This window comes from Apium graveolens, chromosome 8, assembly GCF_009905375.1.
Source record: "Apium graveolens cultivar Ventura chromosome 8, ASM990537v1, whole genome shotgun sequence".
In the NCBI taxonomy this organism is placed as follows: Eukaryota; Viridiplantae; Streptophyta; class Magnoliopsida; order Apiales; family Apiaceae; genus Apium; species Apium graveolens.
In genome coordinates this window covers 183928116-183949345 of record NC_133654.1, presented here as the reverse complement: position 1 = coordinate 183949345, position 21230 = coordinate 183928116, and positions in this window count along the sequence as shown.

The following is a 21230-nucleotide window of genomic DNA, read 5'->3' as shown; positions in this document are numbered from 1 at the left end:
TATGTTATTATGTGTATTTAGTCATGAAACCCTAAATACTATGTGTTACGTGTGTTCTGTGTCGTCAGTGTATTTTTGGGTATTTATCGGATATTTTGTTTCGTGTTAAAAGCTTTCGTATCAAAAGTTATATGACCCGGAACTTATTTTAATAGCTTAATTAAAATAATTGGCCTTATTTTTCCTAGTATGGCTTGTACCATATCGTTATTCTGCATATCTAGATATTTTATAAATTTTCTCGTTTCGCGAAAAAATGACTTTTCCGGACCCCTTTGGGTTTCAAAAGCCCCACAAAAATCATATTTTATATTAATAAAATTTTGGGGCGTTTAAAAAGTCCATTTCTTTGTATTTTTGAATTATTCATAATTTTTGGCCTATATATTGTATATATTAAATATTTAAAATTAGAAATTAATACTCAAAAATTATAAAATTAGGGGCCAATTAATTTTATTAGATGTATAATTATGGTCTTAATTTTAATTAGGGGTATTATTTTACTTACTATAAATAGCCTAATTTTTACTTAATTATTTATAATTAAATATTAAAAATACGTAAAAATAAGAAATTCTCTGTTTTCGGGTCAGGTTTTTCAGAATCGGGTCGAGGAATCAAGTAGTGATTTTGATCTGTTTTCTGCACCAAATCGTATGATGTAAGTACTCAAATTAAAGGATTTGAGCTGTTCTATCTGATTGTGTGATCAATTTCATGTTTTGATTAACGAATTTTTGATTTGTAATTTTAGGGTCCATGTCTGATTTGGGTCTTTTTGATTCTGGGGTTATAAGATGATTTTGATGATTGATATAGCTTCCCTGTGATGTGTACAATCGATTCATGCTAATTAATTTAAGAAACGATTGCTTGAATTGATAATTCGTGTTCTATGGTTTATGTGATTTTTTGTTTAATCACTTTTTATTTAAAGATATCTAAGGTATGATTGAATATATGGGTTTGATTATACGTGTTATATGCTTTATTTTGAGATATAGACCATGAATTTTGGTGTATGATTTAGTCAGATTGGAGTTTGGCCAGATTTTGAGTCGGGGGTTATGGGATTTTGATCGAAAAATTGATACAGGGGTTATGGGACTGATTTGATGCTTGATTTATGTCTAGAACTAAGTTTACAATTGATTCCATATAAAATACAACACAAATGGTGCACGAGTTAACCAGGAATCGACTTCGTCGGAATCTGCAGAAGTTCACCGGAGTTCTTCGGGTTTTGGACGGAGAAGACGACCTAGTGATCGTTGATTGATATAATCCAGGGGGTTGTGTTCCTCGATTGATGTTGAATGAAAACCCACTGAAAACGTGAACCAACGATACCTGGATTAGTCGAATTAAGGTGGCCGGAAAACAGGACGGTGGCCGGAATCCTCACCGGATTCTGGGTTCATCACCAGCCCGTTTTGTTTTTCATAACCCGGTTGTAACCCGTTTTGCAACCCAGTTTTGATCTGTTTTATCAGAAGTCCAAGATTTGACAATTGTTTTTGAATTTTTATTTTTCTTTTATTTTTATAAATTATAAAAATCAGTTTTATTCATTTTATAAATTGATTAATTAATTATTTAATTAATTGATTTATATTATAAATAATTCTAAAATATTTTCTAAAATTTGAAGTTAAATATTTCTTTATTATTTATTTATTAATGATTTAAAAATGATTAATTATTTGATAATTAAACAAATTATTTTCAATAAATCATAATAAATTCATTTTAATTTCATGAATTATGAAAAAAATCATTTTTAATTCTGATTTTTCCTAAATAATTATTTAAAAATATTTTTGAGGTTCAATTATTTTGAATAATTAATTATATTACATAATAAATTGATTTATTCCTATTTATTGAACAATAATTGAACCATTTATCTGATTTAAACGAAACGAAAGTCCTTCGACTCCGAAAAATAATATGTTTTCAATAAAATAGTTTTAAATCCTAATTTCTTTTGGAAGCAAGTCGGCATTCAATATTTATTTACTTATATGCTTTATTACTTATAGAAACGAGTCTAATAAATTCTGAAAATTATGAAACGAGCCAGATATTGGTCAATAATGCGAATAGAGATTCGATTTCTATTCTAAAAGTTATTTTAAACCTAAAATGACTATGTGACTTATGTTCTATGTGAATTATGTGGTTAATCGAGTTCTAAAGGTTAGTAATTATTATACGAGTCAATTGTAAACGTACGGGTAGACGATAAGGGCTACATGAAGTCGGTTTGAGACGCGATTGAGATACGAGTTGACTAATGAGTATCTTTCTCAGATAGATATGAAGCCAATAAGGCGGACCGAGCCAGTGTTAAAAAACAGTGATATATTTGTGGTAGATCGCGTAACATGAAAGTTCTTCCCCTATTCTAAACTCAGAATAGTGGATTACTTTCTCTTATTCAGATTCTCATTGCTATTACACATTGATAATTTATGTTCACATACACTGATACACGATTATTATTCCTTTGTTCATATTTGATTTCGATTCTTGATTCCTCTTGATTCACCGAATATTCTATTCATATTCTAATAGACTATATATATATCCTGATATATTCTGATGTTGGGATACATCAGAGCATACCGATTGTTCTGGTTGCTCATCTGTGGGCTGGATGGTGATGGTTAGGATCAGGTATACACTTGATCCTATAGACCGGGAATTAATCAGATCCTTGTTGTGGGTCGTAGAGCCTAGATACCCAACTGGATCTATACATAGAAGTATGGATCTACACTATATCCTACTGATCAACGGGATATAGGTGCGAACTTGTGTCTAGTCTAGTTTATTGTTACTCGCCGGTAGTGGCCTTCATTCTCTTTTGCAGAAATGTATAGTTACCGATCCAATCAGATTACCGATTCATTTAGATTTATTATAGTATTGTTTATATATTGTGGGCTTGTTGAGCAAATTTTGGCTCACCTTTTTTGTTATTTATCTTATTTGTTTACAGTCAAGAAAGAGAATGAAACCTATCCGGACTCACGTGGTAAAGAAACGTGTCAAGCAGCGGGGCCCTCTAATACCAAGAGTGCTAATCCCAATCCAGAAAGAGAGGTTTGAGCTACCTGAGCAAGTCTTGTGTAGATAGATGTTGTGTGAGTTAGAATAAAAATAAATCTAGTTCAAAACTTGTTTAGATAATGGTTTGTAATAAAGAGAGTTTTATGAAATTTTAAATTTGGGTTGTAATAAAGATAGTGTGTTGTTCTTGTTTTCGTACCTCAACCTCAAAAGATCCTGGATAAAATTGAAGGGGTTAGATATATGTTTGTATAATTACATACGGTTTTGCATTGCTTTGGTGATTAGCAAGTAACCCCCAGATCTAGACCCCAGATTTGGAGGGCGTTACAGCGGACGCCCTAGTACATCCGTGGCTTGGTTCCCATCCCTGAGAACCGAGGATTCTCTGGACCCTATTCTGTTAGAGACTTCGAATCATCGGATGATGAAGTGGCCCCAAGGAGAAGGCGCGCTGATAAGGAGCCAATGTCTAGCGGCTACCAATAGCCTAGGAGCAATTAAGGGAAGATTCACCAAGCTGTACAAGAAAGAATCAGGGCTCATGAAGCTGAAATCCAAAGGCTGAAGCATGACCTGGAGATGCAAAGGGATTTTCCTCCTATCATAGACCTGGAAGGTCCAACACCAAGAATGGATGCATCCCCAAGGGCTGATCCAAGTGATTTGATTCTCCTAGGAGATCCTGATTGATCTAAAACCACTGTTCACTGAAGAGATAATGAATGCCCACATCTCGAGGATGTTTAACTTGCCTACCATCAAAGCGTATGATGGTACTGGAGACCCAGCTAACCATGTCAGGACGTTCTCCATCACTGTTGCTACAGCTCGTGAATGACGCTATCAAGTGTCGGGCCTCTCCTCAAACCTTGTCGGGTATGGCTCAAAAGTGGTACAACCGTCTACTCCCAAACTTGATTGGATCCTTCAAGTATTTGAGCCAAGCTTTCATCAAGTAATTCATTAGTGGCAGAATGCATGAGAAAAGTTTAGCCTCCCTCATAGGCATTGTGCAAGGACCAAAGGAGTCCCTAAGAGACTGCATGAATCATTTCACAAAGGAAGCCTTGAAGGTCTTGGATCTTGACGACAAAGTAGCTATGATAGCACTGCAACAAGGGACTAAATACGAGTTCTTTAAGATGTCTCTATCTAATGGCCCCCTGAAAGCATGTTACAGCTCTAAGATAGGGTCGAAAAATACATTAAGGTGGAGGAAAGCATGAGGAAGACAGTGGTAAACAATGAACCCACTGGCAACAAGAAGCAAAAGATGGACCAAGAGTACGACGCCAAGGAAAAATATCCTCGAACTGGCAAGAACTCTGACCCTCCTTCCAAAAAGAATCAATCATTGAGGTTCACTGAGTATGCAAGGCTGAACACGCCGAGAAACCAAATATTGATGGAGATTGAGAAAGTTAAGGATTTCAAATAACAAAGCCACTAAGGGGAGACCCCGAGAAGAGAGACAAGAACCAATTTTGTAGGTTTCATAAGGATATTGGTCATGACACCAACGACTGCAGATAGCTAAAGGACGAAAATGAATATCTCACCCGACGAGAAAAATATGGAAGCTTCGTCAAAGGCGACGATGGAGTAGGCCCCAAAAGGGATGATGACCAATGGGGTAACAACAGAGGTCGACACCCGTAGCCCAGAGGGCCAGTGATCAACAAGATTTCTGGAGGGCCAATGGTTATAAGGCTTATGCCAAGAAGGTGATGATTATAGTCGGAGACGCACCCAAACATGCCAAAGCTAAAATGACACTTGAGTTTGGCGACCCCGACCTTGACGATTTAAAATTCCCGCACAATGATCCCATAGTTATCACCCCGATAATTGGGAATTGTCCTGTCAAAAGGGTCCTGGTTGAAAATGGAGCTTCCGTATAAATTTTATTCCATGACACATTTCTAAGGATGAGGTACACTGACTCCCAACTGACCCCCTCCGATGTACCCATCTACGGGTTTAACCCAGTGAATGTCTAGTAGAGGGAACAATTGGACTCCCCGTGACTATTGGAGAAGATCCCAGAGATGCCACATAGATGCTAAACTTCCAGGTTGCCAAGGAAGCCTCTAGTGACAATGCAATCATAGAGAGAACAAGGATCCACGCATTTAAAGCCATGTCCTCAACCCACCATATGATACTCAAGTTCCTAACCAGAAATGGTGTCGGAGAAGAGAAATGAGATCATAAAATTTCTCGAATTTCTATGTAGCAGCACTTAGGCCCGATGGAACTGGGTGGTAGGTCCTTCTAATTGAAGAAATGGATGTCCGAGAGAATGATGAGCATTGAGGGAAACTAGTTGAAGACTTGGTCTTAATTTCCTTAGACTCGCTAGACCATGATAAGGTCACATATATTGAGGCATCCTCGGGAAAACCCCTAAGGGACCAATTGACGAAGTTTCTACAAGAGAATAATGATGTGTTTGCTTGGACAGCGGTCGACATGCCTGGGATTGACCCCAACCTTATAACTCACAAGCTGAATGTCGATCCAACTCAGAAAGCCGTGCAGTAGAAAAAGAGAACCTATGCGTCGGATAGGCTAAAAGCCATTAAGCAGAAGGTTGAGAAGCTCCTTGAAGCTGGATTTATCAAGGAAGTGTAATTCTCCGAATGGTTGTTTAACCCCGTGATGGTCAAAAAAGCCAATGGAAAGTGAAGGATGTGCATCGACTTCACCGACCTAAACGATACATGCCCTAAGGACTACTACCCTTCACCAAGGATTAACACACTGATTGATGCCACTGTTGGACACGAGATGCTTAGTTTCATGGACGGCTTCAACGTTTATAATCAGGTTAAAATGCACAAGGATGACACCCGCAAGGTATCTTTTATAACTCACTCTGGTGTCTTTTATTACCTTGTTATGGCTTTTGGACTTAAGAATGCATGAGCTACTTACCAAAGGGTGGTAACTAAGATATTTTCCCATCTAATTGGAAAAACCATTGATGTATATATTGATGACATGTTAGTCAAAATCCTAGCCAAGGTCGATTATGTTAATCACCTTAGGGAGGCATTTGAAGTGTTGAGGAACCACAAGATGATGTTAAACCCCGCCAAGTGTGCTTTTGGTGTTGGGTCTGGAAAATTTCCGGGTGACATCTGTTCAAAAGCTAACAACAAGAATCGCAGCTTTGGGGAGGTTCATCTCCAAGTCCGGAGATAAATGCCTGCCCTTTTTCAAAACCCTGAAGAAGGTGAAGAATTTTGAGTGGACAGCTGAGAGCCAAGAGGCCTTTGAACCGATGAAGAAATACATGACTTAGGCCCTATTACTGGAAAAACCTAGTTCGGAGGACACCCTTTATTTATACCTCGCGGTATCTGAACAAGCCGTGAGCATAGTTCTGGTAAGGGAAGAACATAAACTCCAAAAGCCCATCCACTATGTGAATAAAGTACTCCATATAACAGAATTGAATTACTCCACTACTGAGAAATTCGCGCTTGCCCTCATAACATCCTCTAGGAAGCTACGATCGTACTTCTAGGCACACAAAGTAGAAGTCCTGACAGACCAACCCTTGAAAAGAATTCTTCAGAGCCCTAAAGCGAGTGGAAGGCTAATCAAATTGGCAATTGAGTTGGGATAATTTAATATCAAGTATAAACCTTGGACAACCATCAAGGCTCAGGCATCAGCAGGCTTCATGGTCGAATGCACCATTAACGACCAAGAATTCAGGGGGCAAGAGACAGTAACCCCAGAATGAGGAAAGAAGGATAAATAAGAAGACTTGACTCTAAAGGAGTATTGGGTTCTCTATTTTGATAAATCATCCAAAACAAAATCAAGTAGTGAAGTCCCAGTCTTGCAGAATCCTGAAGGGTTCATGATCGAATATGCTTTGAAGTTGGACTTCCCAACTACGAACAACGAAGTAGAGTATGAGGATTTGATACCGGATTAGGCTTAACCAGAGCTGTAAGAGCCAGGAGCCTTAAAATTGGAGAAGATTACAGGCTCGTTGTTGCCCAAGTCATTGGGGAGTTTGAGGCCAAAGATGATCCCATGGCCAAGTACCTAAGGGTCTTGACAGGAATATTGACTCAATTTGATGAATGGTATGTGGAACATCTTCCGAGAGAGGAGAACACTATGGTCGACGCCCTTTCCAAGTTCTCCTCATCTGAAATTGAAAACTATCAAAGAAGTATCTATTTCCAAGTCCTGAAGACCCCGAAAATTCATGCTATAAACCTGATAGAACCAATTAGTTTGGATAGCTGTTGGATTGACCCCATCAAGTACCACCTTGAGACAGGTTGGCTCCCGGATGACGCCCAAGAGGAACACAAGTTATCAGTAAGAGCATTGAGATACTCTTTAATTGAAGGTCTTTTATACAAGAGGTCTTTTGTAATCCCATATTTAAAGTGCTTAAGATCTCACGAGGCAAAGGATGCACTAAAGGAAGCCCATGAAGGGATTTGCGGACAGCACCTGTAGGGCAGGGCCCTCGCTCATAAGATAACCCGTCTGGGGTTTTACTGGCCAACAATGTTAGCCAATGCAAAGGCTTATATAAAGAAGTATGATATATGCCAGAGGCACGATCCTGTAGTCCGACAGCCCCCAGAGAGGCTTACATCCATGAGTTCCCCCATCCCATTCGTGATGTGGGAAATGGACATACTAGGTTCCTTTCCTGTAGCATCAGGATAAAGGAAGTTCATCGTGGTCATCATTGACCACTTCACTAAGTGGATTGAGGCCAGAGCACTGGCCAAGATAACCACCAAGAAACTACTATTTCGATGAATGTCTCTCATCCGTTGAATGTCACTGCACCATTTGAAATTACAATAATTATTACAAGTGCAGATGACTTAGTAGTAGTTCAATCACACCTAGGATTGAGGGAAGGGAGTGAACAGAGTGAGAGGCTGAGTTGCTCTCAGGCAAAAAGAGAGGAAAAGAGTGAATAAATGCAAGCTATTTCTTCCAACTTGGAAAAAGAAAGTGAGAGGAGTCCCACCTTAGATGGTAAAGGTGAGGGTGTGAGGGTGGGAAGCCTAGGGGAGCCCATGATACAAAAATAGAGAGATAATGAGAGAAAAGCAGGTACAAGTGATATAAGGGTGGAAACCATTGCTAGTGAGTCAATGAATGTCAGTGATGCAAAAAAAGAGAGACTATATCAGCAAGAATATCAAGCTGTTATAGTTTCTATCTCTTTGGATGTTGAGACATTTACTCACCCTAATCCAGCATATCAAGTTCTTGCTGGACATGGCAATGTAGCTGCAGAACAGATTCTGAATTTGGTGCACACAACATCATCCATGCTAAGGGCCAAAGATGCCATTAACTCACTTCCTTCCACAGCTGGTGAGGATTTTGAGTATAATTCTGCAGCATCTGGTGATTCTTTGGGTGATGACTCTCTTGGAGAGGGTCATGAAGATATAGGCATGAACATAGAGGGAGAGAGTGAAACTCCAAAATGGATTTTTTCCAAAGAATGCAGTCTTCATGAGTTCAAGTCCATCATGTTCAAACTAGTTCATGAAATTGAAGCTGCCATTCAAACCACCAACAAGACTAGCATCAAGACACTTCTTCACACCCATCTGGATTCTCTATAGTTGCATAAGATTCAAGCTCTTCAACACCATCAAAGTATGGACATTTTGAGACATGATCTGTCTCAACTAAAGGAGGATGTCTACAAGAAATTGGATGTTAAGATTCCACAAGCAACTATGCTAGAAATAGTCCAGAAGCTAAGGAAAGAAGCTGATTTGAACAGAAAAGTTGAGGCCACGGAATCAATAATTACAAATATGGAGCAATCAATGGCCAATATATTTGCAAATCAGGAAGCTCAGACAAGTATGCTACAAAAATTGGTGGCTGCATAAACCTCAAACCCTGCTCAACTTGATGCTAACAAAAAGGGGGAGAATAATGCTATCATTCAGTTAGTAAGGGGGAGCCAGCTAGTGAAGGGTAGAAAGTGCACATTCAAGTCAGTAAAGTGATTGTTCCAGCAATTACCTTCTCTAAGCCACCAGCTCTGGATAATATTGAATTGATCAATATTGCAGCAGCTGAGCTGAGGCTGAATAAACAATTGAAGTAAATTGATGAGAAGATTGAAAAAGTTTTTGGTCCAATTGCAAAATCTGAAAAACTAGTGAAACACTTCACTCAATTGAGACCAATTTCCATCAATGAAATGAGCTTGGGGAATTTGGAGAAAGGACAATCCTCAACAAGAAGACCTCTACAAGCCAATGTGATTTTACAGCCAAAGAAAAACTACTCAAAAAATTCAACAAAAAATCCACTAGACCTAGTCTATGCAACTCCCAAGCTGATGAAGAGAAGCTGTTTTGCAGATATATTGCTTATCAAAAAGATCCAAGAGACTCATTCTTGAAGAAGAGAATTGCTAAAGTCTATAGGAATGGAAAATTGATCTGTGTGATGGATGGACATCCACAATTTGCAGAAGCTAAGAAAGAGGAAAAGGTGAGGCTCAAACAACAGAAAATGCAAGCTGCCTTAGATGCCAAGAACCAAGCTAAGAAGCCTGCAACCTTAGAAACTGAGATGTCTGCTGTGTAGCTGAGTCTATGAATGAAGAAAAGCAAAATGAGCCAAAGCAGAAAATTGGAAAAAGGGTGAGAAAGGAAACATCCAAAAGGAAGCTGAATTTTGGAGAAGAAAAAGAAGAAGAAGATGAACCTGAGTCTACCCAGTTTATCACTACAAATCAATCAACTTTGCCTAGTATGGAGCAAGCTGAAACCAAGGTCTATCCAGATGCGAACTTTCATGGTGAGCCAATAATTCCAAAGGATGAAATAATAGACGGGGAAAATCTACCTATCACTGATCTAAACTTTCCAATTCTAACTACCTCAACTAAAAGAAGAAAATCCAAACCAAGCAAGCCAGTCAAGTTAGTTCCATTCAAATCCAAAAATATACCCAAACCCAAACCAACTGTCAACAAGGGAGATCAACTCTACATCTGTGACATCAAGGAGTTTTCAAATCTCAATCTCTATCTGGATGAGCTAGATGAAATGAGAGCTATTGATGCTTACAAGAAGCTTCCAGAGAGATTGGTGTTCAGGTACAAGGGTGGAAAAGTGTACTAACTGAAATTTTTGAGACTTTGTAAAAATGCTTAATGAATAGTAACCCTGACAGACGGGGAAAACTTTTTAGCCCACACTATGTTGTGCATGAGAAATTGAGTTTCGGAGTTGATAACATGATTATACGTACCAAATGAGTGTATATAAACGCTATTAGTTTTCGAAGAAAACAAACTTAAAAAAATGACTGTATTTACGAACCATCGAGGATTTCGGGAATCACAGTATAATTACGAATTTAAAAACCCTACGGACTTATATCCAAGAACGATACTTCAAAACATAAAGAATAAATACGAAAGGATTTACGCCACAAAACATTTATGAGAAATTATTACGAAAATGATTAAGCGACCGAACAAATGCGTAAACGAATAAATAACGTATCACGCTAACCAACTATGGTAGAAAATTAAACATGGTTACTTTATTAAATAGTAAGTTAAGCTATATAGGAATGATCACCTAAAGCTAAGAAATAGTAAGCTAAAGCCTAAACCAAATAGTTTAAATTGTAACCTAGGAAAGCTAGCAAGATTTGTTCAAAGATATGCCAACATACTCTAGTTTTAGGTTATATACTAAAATATATACAAATATATAACACAATCTCTTAAGAGAAGCAAGCAAGAAGCACACAAAATGTCACACCCCCAACTTAAATAGCGAAATAAATATAGCTATTACATCTTTTTAATGAAGAATACACAACCAAAATCCAAGATCTTACAGTTTAGGGTTTGGAACAGCCCAACACTACCAACTATTACATCTAATTACAAATACCGAGTCCTCACACAACTATTATTACTTATTCTACCTGAGCTCGAACATAAGCATCAGCATCACAGGTCTTACGGGCAGTCTGCTTGAATCTAACCATAGCTGCTAGCTGTAATATAAGGGTAAAGCAAGAAGTGAGCCAAAAGCTCAACAAGTGCTAATAGTACAACGCAAAACATAAATCGAGATATACCTTTAGGAATGACAATGGAAAGACATAATCAATGATAACGAGAGATAAAACTTATGTGAGTTGGCATCATTTTGCTTGCATCAAAACAAATTTTAAAAATCATTCTTAATCAAAATCATTTTATAACGCTACGGATTACAGCCGGTGATCAGCCGCGAAGTAATCCCGAACCTCGCTGGGTTCTAAAACATTATTGGGAATCCCTAGGCAACTTTTAAGCCTAATATAAGTGTGGAAAGGACTCGCGTCTCAGTCCAGATCCACCATTCAAAGAAAACATTTATCCCCCTTTGGGACTGAAAAATCCACATTTTAATCATTTTAAAAACTGATGCCGATTTATGACAAAATCTCTTTCGACTGTAATCATTTTTATCAAGGGATTATAGATCAACTTGAAACACTGGAAATATGACACTAAATCTCAGGGCCATGATCCACTAGACTTTACTATATTAGGGTAATTGAGAGGTTTCCATAAACAAGAACTTTGACAAGGAAATTGAGCAAGGCTATTGGATAATATGAAAGAGTAATGCCAAACTAGGCTTAAAGCAATGGTTGTAGACAAGGTATAGGTATTAGAACATCAAGAAGATAAGCATCACTGGTTCCAATAGGATAGAGGTGTTAAAATATAAAGAAAGTGATCATCAGCTCAAGATATAACAGGGTATCAAGCTTTTAGGGTAAGGATAGGGTTATCAAACAATCATGAATGAATTTAAGAAATGATTGGCTTTTAGGTATCAAGATAAAGTTTCTATCGAGGTTATTTCAAGAGTTGAATCAAAGCATCAGGGTGCAATATCAAGATTTCTCAGGGATCAATAGCATGATAATCAAAAGGATCAATAAGGTAGTATAACAAATCTCTATTTTATCATGGCATTAAACTATCATGAAAGACTTTTGAACTACTTGCAATACGTACTCGAGGGTTCATGGCATCTCTATGTAACTCAAAGATAAACAAAAGATACGCTTGATTTAAATATATCAAAATGACTCAGGATAATTGCATCGATATATATATGATCTGTTTACAGTAAATACGAAGGTCAAGTTGAATCACTTGCCTTGAGATAGACTGGTCTGGTCTGACTGGTAGGAGCAACAACTGGAGCTTCACTCGACTTTTATGGCAAGTTTTCCCTCGTCTCGAGATCCTACATAAATAATAATAATCCTCATTATAATATATTCTTACCATCTTAACCTATTTACAACCCGAAATTAAACATGGATGGCACTTAGGCCTATACGCACTTAATTCATATCCACCATTATATTTTCAAATGTACACACGTAGCCACATAATCACATATCGTATATTAATACCAAATAACATCATATACACCATAATGCCACACTAGGCTTGGATGATCTCGACTCACCACTTAAGTCACTTGGTCGCTAACTAAACAAAGTCTTCAAATTTGGGCTTCCTAACTCAATGTGCCTTTCCTAAATTATCCAAAACCTATTGACCCTCACTTGTGCCTTTTTCTCTACTGACCTTATACTATCTTACAACTATGGTGGTTGACCTAATACTCACTTCTAAGTGTCCTAAAACTATGTGATAAGTGAAAGTGCTCACTGGTGCAAATTTCAGAATGGTAACTAAGGTTCCTTGAGTGCATTAGACACTCTTAAACTACAAGTTTTTCTTCAAAATTTTTACACAAGACTCTCCTGACCTAAGGGCATCTCACAAGCTTGATGTGGCTCAAAGGCCTGGCTTGGGCCTTCTTGGGCCTAAGCTAAAAGTCCAAGGTTCCCCTGTTTTTCTGGGCAGAAAATGCCCTGACTTGAATTAACTTGTGACACATGGTTCTAGCTCATATCCTATGAACTATGGTTGGAAAAACTTCTCTGACATACCCTCTAACTAAGGCCCAATTGGGCCTAATGAGGGCCTACCCATGACATGGCCAAATCTCCCTATTTCTAAGTTGCAACAAAACTGTCCCCTGCTGGACAGATTTTGTTATTCTACTTGTGCACCTAACCAAATGACATGCAAACCTCCAACCAACTTCTAAAACCTATTATATACTCCCCATACTAACTTCTGGTAGCTTGGGCCTCAAAGTGCACACCAATGACATGGTCAAAACTCACTCTAAACCTCAGGGTACTAAACTGATTTATCTGCAGAAACTATAACTCTCATTTTTTTCCAAGGTTTTGACTTGACAACTCAACTAACAAAAACTCAATACTTAAACCAAGACTTATACATGGTAATCTACTGAACTAACTCCTTTATTCTAAAAATAACATTGGGTGAGATCATCCATGCCTAAAAACAACAACATGCAACTAAATATATAACATGCAACTCATGGAAAGCACATAACAAGATTTCGGCTAGGCATAAAGTTGTAAATGCTTGCAAAATCGACTTGCACCTAATACTTATCCTTAATAATTATGAAATATAACTCCTTTTAAGTATTAATAAGAAATTCATCATGGAAACAATCTATTTAAGCACATCTATTTCGAATTTTATAGATAACAACATGATTTCGAAAAGAATAGCATGCAAAACATGGTTGATCATCATTTTAATGTCTGAAAACTAGCATGCATGGCTAAACATAAATTTATAATGAGATTTCAGTAGCATGCAAAGGATTTTAAAGCATGATATCTCCATAAAACACTTAGTTAGCACATTTACATAATATATCTCATAGAGAGCTCTTGAATTCACAAGAATCAAGAGTTTCTCTTTGGAGATCACACAAAACTACACATGCAACCATGAAACTTCATCTTCCAAATCACAAAACTCTTGGGAAGTATATAAAATAAATGTAGGTGAAAGAATTACACTAGGGAAGATGAGAAATGGAATGAAAAATGGAAGGGAGTGGGGGAAATGGGGTTCGGCCGAGAGTAAAAGGGAGGGAGGGGAAGAGAGAAATTTTTGTGGTGTGTTGGAGTGTGAAATGATGAATGACTTCTCTCCACTTTGATTTGTTTGTTTTATGCTATTTGGTTGACAAGTAATGAGTGGAAGTGAGAACTTACAAAAATGTCCCTTGGCTAAAGTTAGGCCATTTTGCATGCAAGGCTAAGGTAGTAATTTGGTAATAATCAAATGAGTTAGTGGGGTTGAAAAAGTCTTATTTGCCCTTTGAGAGAATAGAAAGAGAGTTTGCATGCAAGGTTATTCATGTAATTTGATAATTATAACAAATAAAATTTGTAAAGATTTATTTTTATAAAATAAAATACAAGTTCAAAAATTATAAAATTTATACCATAAAATAACTTGTATTTTTAGAGACTTTATAAAATCATTTTCAAAATTTGTGATCAAAATGCCTTTTAAAAGAAGATTTTTCCAAAGCTTAGAATATTCCTTATAAATCAAAAATAAAGAAATTAAATAAACTCTTGCTTTGAAAAATCATATACTACCCAAAGCAAATTTATAATGCAGAAATTTTCACTCACACAAACTTACAATCATTGAATATATTTTCATTTGACTTAATATTATACCAAATTCACAAATAATATTACATAAAATGCCGGTCGTAACATCCTCTCCCCCTTAAGGGATTCTGTCCCCAGAATCTAAGAGAACAGATGAGGATACCGGGAACGCATATCAGACTCTAACTCCCAAGTCGACTCTTCGACCTTAGGGTTCTTCCAAAGTACTTTTACTAACTTTACTGACTTATTTCTAAGACTCTTTACTTGCCAGTCGAGTATTTTAACCGGTTGCTCCACAAATGACAGGTCTGCCTGAATTTCTACGGGTTCATATTCTATCACATGGCTAGTGTCAAGATTATATTTCTTAAGTAACGACACATGGAACACGTTATGCACATGCCGATACTGAGGTGGTAAGGCCAACTCGTAGGCCACCTTTCCTACTTGACTCAAAATCTCAAAAGGACCTATGTATCTAGGTGCTAACTTTCCTTTCTTGCCATATCTCATCAACCCTTTCCTAGGTGACACCTTTAGCAACACAGCTTCGCCAATTTAGAATTGAACATCCTTACGCGCTGGATCCACATACTTCCTCTGTCTATCTTGAGCAGCAAGCAACCTTTTCTGAATTAACTTGACTGAGTCATGCAACTGTTGTACCAATTCTGAGCCGAGAATTCTTCCTTCTCCTACTTCATCCCAACTTGTTGGTGATCTACATTTTCGCCCGTACAAAGCTTCATATGGTGGCATGCCGATACTGGAATGATAGCTGTTGTTATATGAGAATTCAATCAATGGCAGATGGTCGTCCCAACTTCCTACAAAATCGATTGCACAACTGCGCAACATGTCTTCGATTGTTTGAATCCTCCTTTCGCTCTGACCATCAGTCTGCGGGTGATACGCCGTGCTCATATTCAACTTCGTGCCAAGACATTCCTGGAATTGCTTCCAGAATCTCGAGTTAAATCGGGGATCTCTGTCTGAAACTATTGATACGGGTACTCCATGCCTTAATACGATTTCGTGCACATACAGATGAACCAACTTGTCCAGTGACGACTTCTCATTTATTGGAAGGAAATGCGCCGACTTCGTAAGATGATCAATTATAACCCATATTGCGTCATATCCGGATTTTGTTCGCGGTAGTCCTACTATAAAGTCCATAGCGATATTTTCCCATTTCCATCCTGGAATCTTCAGGGGCTGAATTAATCCGCTTGGTCGTTGATGTTCTGCCTTTACTTTCTGACAAGTATAGCACTTCGCAACCCATTCTGCCACGTCTCGCTTCATATTTGGCCACCAAAAGTTCTTCTTTAAGTCTTGATACATCTTGGTGCTTCCCGGGTGGATTGAAAATTTCGAATGGTGGGCTTCATGGAGGATCTTATTCTTTAATTCAGGTACATGAGGAATCCATATTCTGGATGAAAACCTTAGTATTCCTTGCTCATCCCTTTTAGTATTAATCTCTTCTCCAGATAACTGATTTTTCTCTTTTTCCATTACTTCCTCTTGACATTTCTTTATCTTTTCCATTAGTGTTGGCTGAAAGGTCATTGCACGACAAACTTCTTTGACTTTCCCATAAGCACAAAGTTCCAATTCAAATTTTCCGATTTCTTCAGATAACTCTTTTGATGTTATCATCATATTCAATCTCTCCTTCCGACTCAGCGCATCGGCCACTACGTTCGCCTTTCCAGGATGGTAATTTAGCGAACAGTCATAGTCCTTGATCAATTCCAGCCATCTCCTCTGCCTCATATTGAGCTCTTTCTGAGTAAAAATGTACTTTAAACTCTTGTGATCCGTGTAGATTTCACACTTCTCTCCATAGAGATAGTGTCTCCAAATCTTGAGTGCGAACACTATGGCGGCTAGTTCCAAGTCATGCGTCGGATACTTTAACTCGTGCGGCTTCAACTGTCTTGACGCATATGCTATTACCTTACTGTGTTGCATCAACACACAACCCAAACCCTTATGTGAAGCGTCGCTGAATATTACAAAATTCCCTTGATCATCTGGAAGTACCAACACCGGAGCTGTTACCAACTTCTGTTTTAACTCTTGAAAGCTATTTTCACATTCTGCACTCCATTCAAACTTTTGATTCTTTCTGGTTAACTTGGTCAATGGCGTGGCGATCTTCGAGAAATCCTTGACGAATCTTCTATAGTATCCGGCCAATCCTAGAAAACTTCGCACTTCCGTAGGAGTCTTTGGCCTCTCCCAACTCATAACTGCCTCAATCTTCGCCGGATCCACTTTAATTCCCTCATTTCCAATAACATGCCCCAAAAATTGAGCTTCCTTTAACCAAAACTCACATTTGGTAAACTTGGCATACAACTTCTCTTGTTGGAGTATCTCCAACGCTATCCAGAGGTGCTGCATATGTTCTTCTTCCGACTTAGAATAAATAAGGATGTCATCAATAAATACCACGACAAATTTATCCAAATACTTCTTAAATACTCGATTCATCAGATCCATAAATGCGGCCGGAGCGTTGGTCAATCCAAACGGCATTACTAGGAATTCATAATGCCCATATCTAGTCCTAAATGCGGTCTTGGGAATATCTTCTTCCTTGATCTTTAATTGATGGTATCCCGATCTCAAATCAATCTTCGAAAAGCATTTTGCTCCCTTTAACTGATCAAAAAGGTCATCTATCCTTGGTAGCAGGTAGCGGTTCTTGATCGTTACTTTATTCAACTCCCGGTAATCTATGCATAGACGCATACTCCCATCTTTCTTCTTCACAAAGAGAATAGGTGCTCCCCATGGCGACGTACTTGGTCGTATCACTCCCTTATCCAATAATTCTTGTAGCTGGCTCGCCAACTCTTTCATTTCTGCTGGTGCCATCCTATACGGAGCCTTTGAAACTGGTTCCGTGCCTGGAGCAAGGTTGATCTCGAACTCAATTTGTCGATCTGGTGGTAAGCCTGGTAGTTCATCGGGAAACACATCGGGGAACTCATTAACTACATGAATATCTTCCATGCTGGGGCTGCCTCTCTCTGAATCCACTACATATGCTAGGAACGACTCACAACCTTTTTTAAGTAACTTCTTAGCCTGAATAATTGTAAGAAATAGTTGCCCTTGCCTCTGCCCCTTAAATATTACCTTCTCTCCACTCTTCGTCTTTAAATACACTCTCTTGGTCTTACAATTTATCTGAGCGCTATTCTCTCCTAACCAATCCATTCCTAAAATTATATCAAACTCTCCCAGCTTGAAGAGTATCAAGTCGGCTGAGAACTTATATCCCGAAATATCAATCTCACATTTTGGACAAAATTGATTCACAGGAATCTTCTCTTGGTTCGCAATTACCACATTTACTACCTCACTCATAACTGTTTTATCACATTGGAGCTTATCAACAAAAGATTCTGATATGAAAGATCTTGTTGCTCCCGAATCAATCAATACTTTAGCTTTGACATTATTGAGTAAAAGTGTACCTGCTATCACCTCAGAATTCTGAACAGCATCTTTCATCTTTAGATCAAATGTCCTTGCTGTTGCTTGCGGGGTTGGTGCGGGTGGTGGAGGTAACGCCAATACCTCAGCTGGCACGCTTGCACTGGTACTTGCCACGTTCATCAGAGCTCTGACTGGTCCTGTTGCCTTACACTCCCTAGCCATGTGTCCAGTCTTCCCACACTTGTAACACGTAACTCCTGGCTTCGGCATCTTGCACTCGTTTGCCAAATGTCCCTTCTGATTGCACCTATAACAGGTCATACTCAGCTTATTGCATACTCCGGGGTGCCTTCTTCCACAGTGCTTGCATTCTGGCCTCTGGAACCTGTTTTCTCCAACTTGCCCTTGGCTTGCCTGATTGTTCCCTTTTGATTCTTGCCTTTTGCCCAAATTTCCCTTCCTTTGAAAATTTCCGCCCTTCTGGAAACCAATCCTCTTTACATTCCGATCTTGCGAACTTCCAGCTTCAGACTTTTCTCCATAAAATGGAACCTTCCTCTTCTTGTTATCCCTCTCTTTCCTTGACTGCATCCCATTATTCTCAATCAGAGCAGCTTTCTGTACTACTCCCGCATAAGTTTCAAGCTCAAACATAGCCACCCTATCTCTGATCCAAGGCTCCAATCCTTGCTGAAATTTCTTTGCTTTTTCCTCCTCAGTGCTGGTATACTTTGTCACAAACCTTGACAACTCAGTGAACTTCTTCTCATACTCCAATACAGTCATGTTCCCTTGCTTCAACTCAAGAAATTTTAGCTCCATCTGATTCTGCATGTACTTAGGGTAATACTTGTCCAGAAATAACTTTTTAAATCTCTCCCAAGAAACCTGCTGAGTGACTTCCATAGCTTTTACTGATTCCCACCAATAGATGACTTCTCCCTTCAAGAAGTAAGTGGCATACAGCGTCTTCTGATCGTCTCCTAACTGTACCAACTCAAAAGCCCTTTCCATCTCCTTGATCCAGGTGTTTGCTATCACTGGATCAGTGGTATCATGAAATACAGGTGGATTCACATTCTGAAAAGCTTTGAAAGTGACAATTTGTCTAGGTGGTACTGGTGGTTCAGGTGGTTGGTGTGGCTCACGGTTATCTTGGTTTTCAATTCATTGTTGAAGGGTTAGTTGTTGTTGAGCTATAGCATTGGTTTGCTGTTGCAAGGTTTCCAGTAGTCGAAGAATATTTGGGTCTGTGGTGAAGGTGGTTGTTGGGTTCTTCTTTTTGGGAGGCATGATCCTGAAATAAGAGTTGTGTCATAACAAATATGAATGATAAAATGATTCGAGGGTATCGCATGGCATTCTCATTTACATATGGGGTCAAGTTTCCAAATTAAGCAGATATGATGATAAAAACATAAAATAACAGTTGAGAGCAAATGGAACAATAGCACATAATTATTGAAATTTTTAAAGGTCACAGTACATAGGATTGGGACATAGTCTGATTCTAGGAATAACAGGCTTATTTAAAGGAAAGACGGAAACAACTGGGGATTCCATAGAGTCTGATAGTACAACAACATGAAAGGTAAATGGAAAGAACTAAGGCTCCACTCCATCTGAACGGGGCTTGGTAGTCTTTTCCTCTCGAAGCGTCTTCACAATGCTCTGGAGCTCATCCGCCACCATCTGAATGACATACTGACTGGTACGGTCCCGGTGTGCTGGCATCTCCTCAAGCTTAGTGTTGACGTACTGAACCAAGGTCTCAAGTCTCGCAATCATCTGCTCCTTGGGCTTCCCTTCGTAGTTTCGGCTGTCCGGATACACGTTCTTCAGTCGGTCTATCAGTCGGTCGTACTTGCCCTGAAGCATGTCGAACTCGCGCCTCAACTCAGCATACACGGAGAAAGCAATAGTGTCGTCCGACCCAGAGGATGACGAGGAATGCGCCCTTTGCTGACAACCAATAAGAGGAGTAATAATAATAATTTACTTAACCTACTCTCTCGCATAATATCTATAACCTACACACAAATCCTATAACCTATTTGGGCTGTCCAGGGACTCTAAACCGTAGCTCTGATACCAAAACCTGTCACACCCCCAACTTAAATAGCGAAATAAATATAGCTATTACATCTTTTTAATGAAGAATACACAACCAAAATCCAAGATCTTACAGTTTAGGGTTTGGAACAGCCCAACACTACCAACTATTACATCTGATTACAAATACCGAGTCCTCACACAACTATTATTACTTATTCTACCTGAGCTCGAACATAAGCATCAGCATCACAGGTCTTACGGACAGTCTGCTTGAATCTAACCATAGCTGCTAGCTGTAATATAAGGGTAAAGCAAGAAGTGAGCCAAAAGCTCAACAAGTGCTAATAGTACAACGCAAAACATAAATCGAGATATACCTTTAGGAATGACAATGGAAAGACATAATCAATGATAACGAGAGATAAAACTTATGTGAGTTGGCATCATTTTGCTTGCATCAAAACAAATTTTAAAAATCATTCTTAATCAAAATCATTTTATGACGCTACGGATTACAGCCGGTGATCAGCCGCGAAGTAATCCCGAACCTCGCTGGGTTCTAAAACATTATTGGGAATCCCTAGGCAACTTTTAAGCCTAATATAAGTGTGGAAAGGACTCGCGTCTCAGTCCAGATCCACCATTCAAAGAAAACATTTATCCCCCTTTGGGACTGAAAAATCCACATTTTAATCATTTTAAAAACTGATGTCGATTTATGACAAAATCTCTTTCGACTGTAATCATTTTTATCAAGGGATTATAGATCAACTTGAAACACTGGAAATATGACACTAAATCTCAGGGCCATGATCCACTAGACTTTACTATATTAGGGTAATTGAGAGGTTTCCATAAACAAGAACTTTGACAAGGAAATTGAGCAAGGCTATTGGATAATATGAAAGAGTAATGCCAAACTAGGCTTAAAGCAATGGTTGTAGACAAGGTATAGGTATTAGAACATCAAGAAGATAAGCATCACTGGTTCCAATAGGATAGAGGTGTTAAAATATAAAGAAAGTGATCATCAACTCAAGATATAA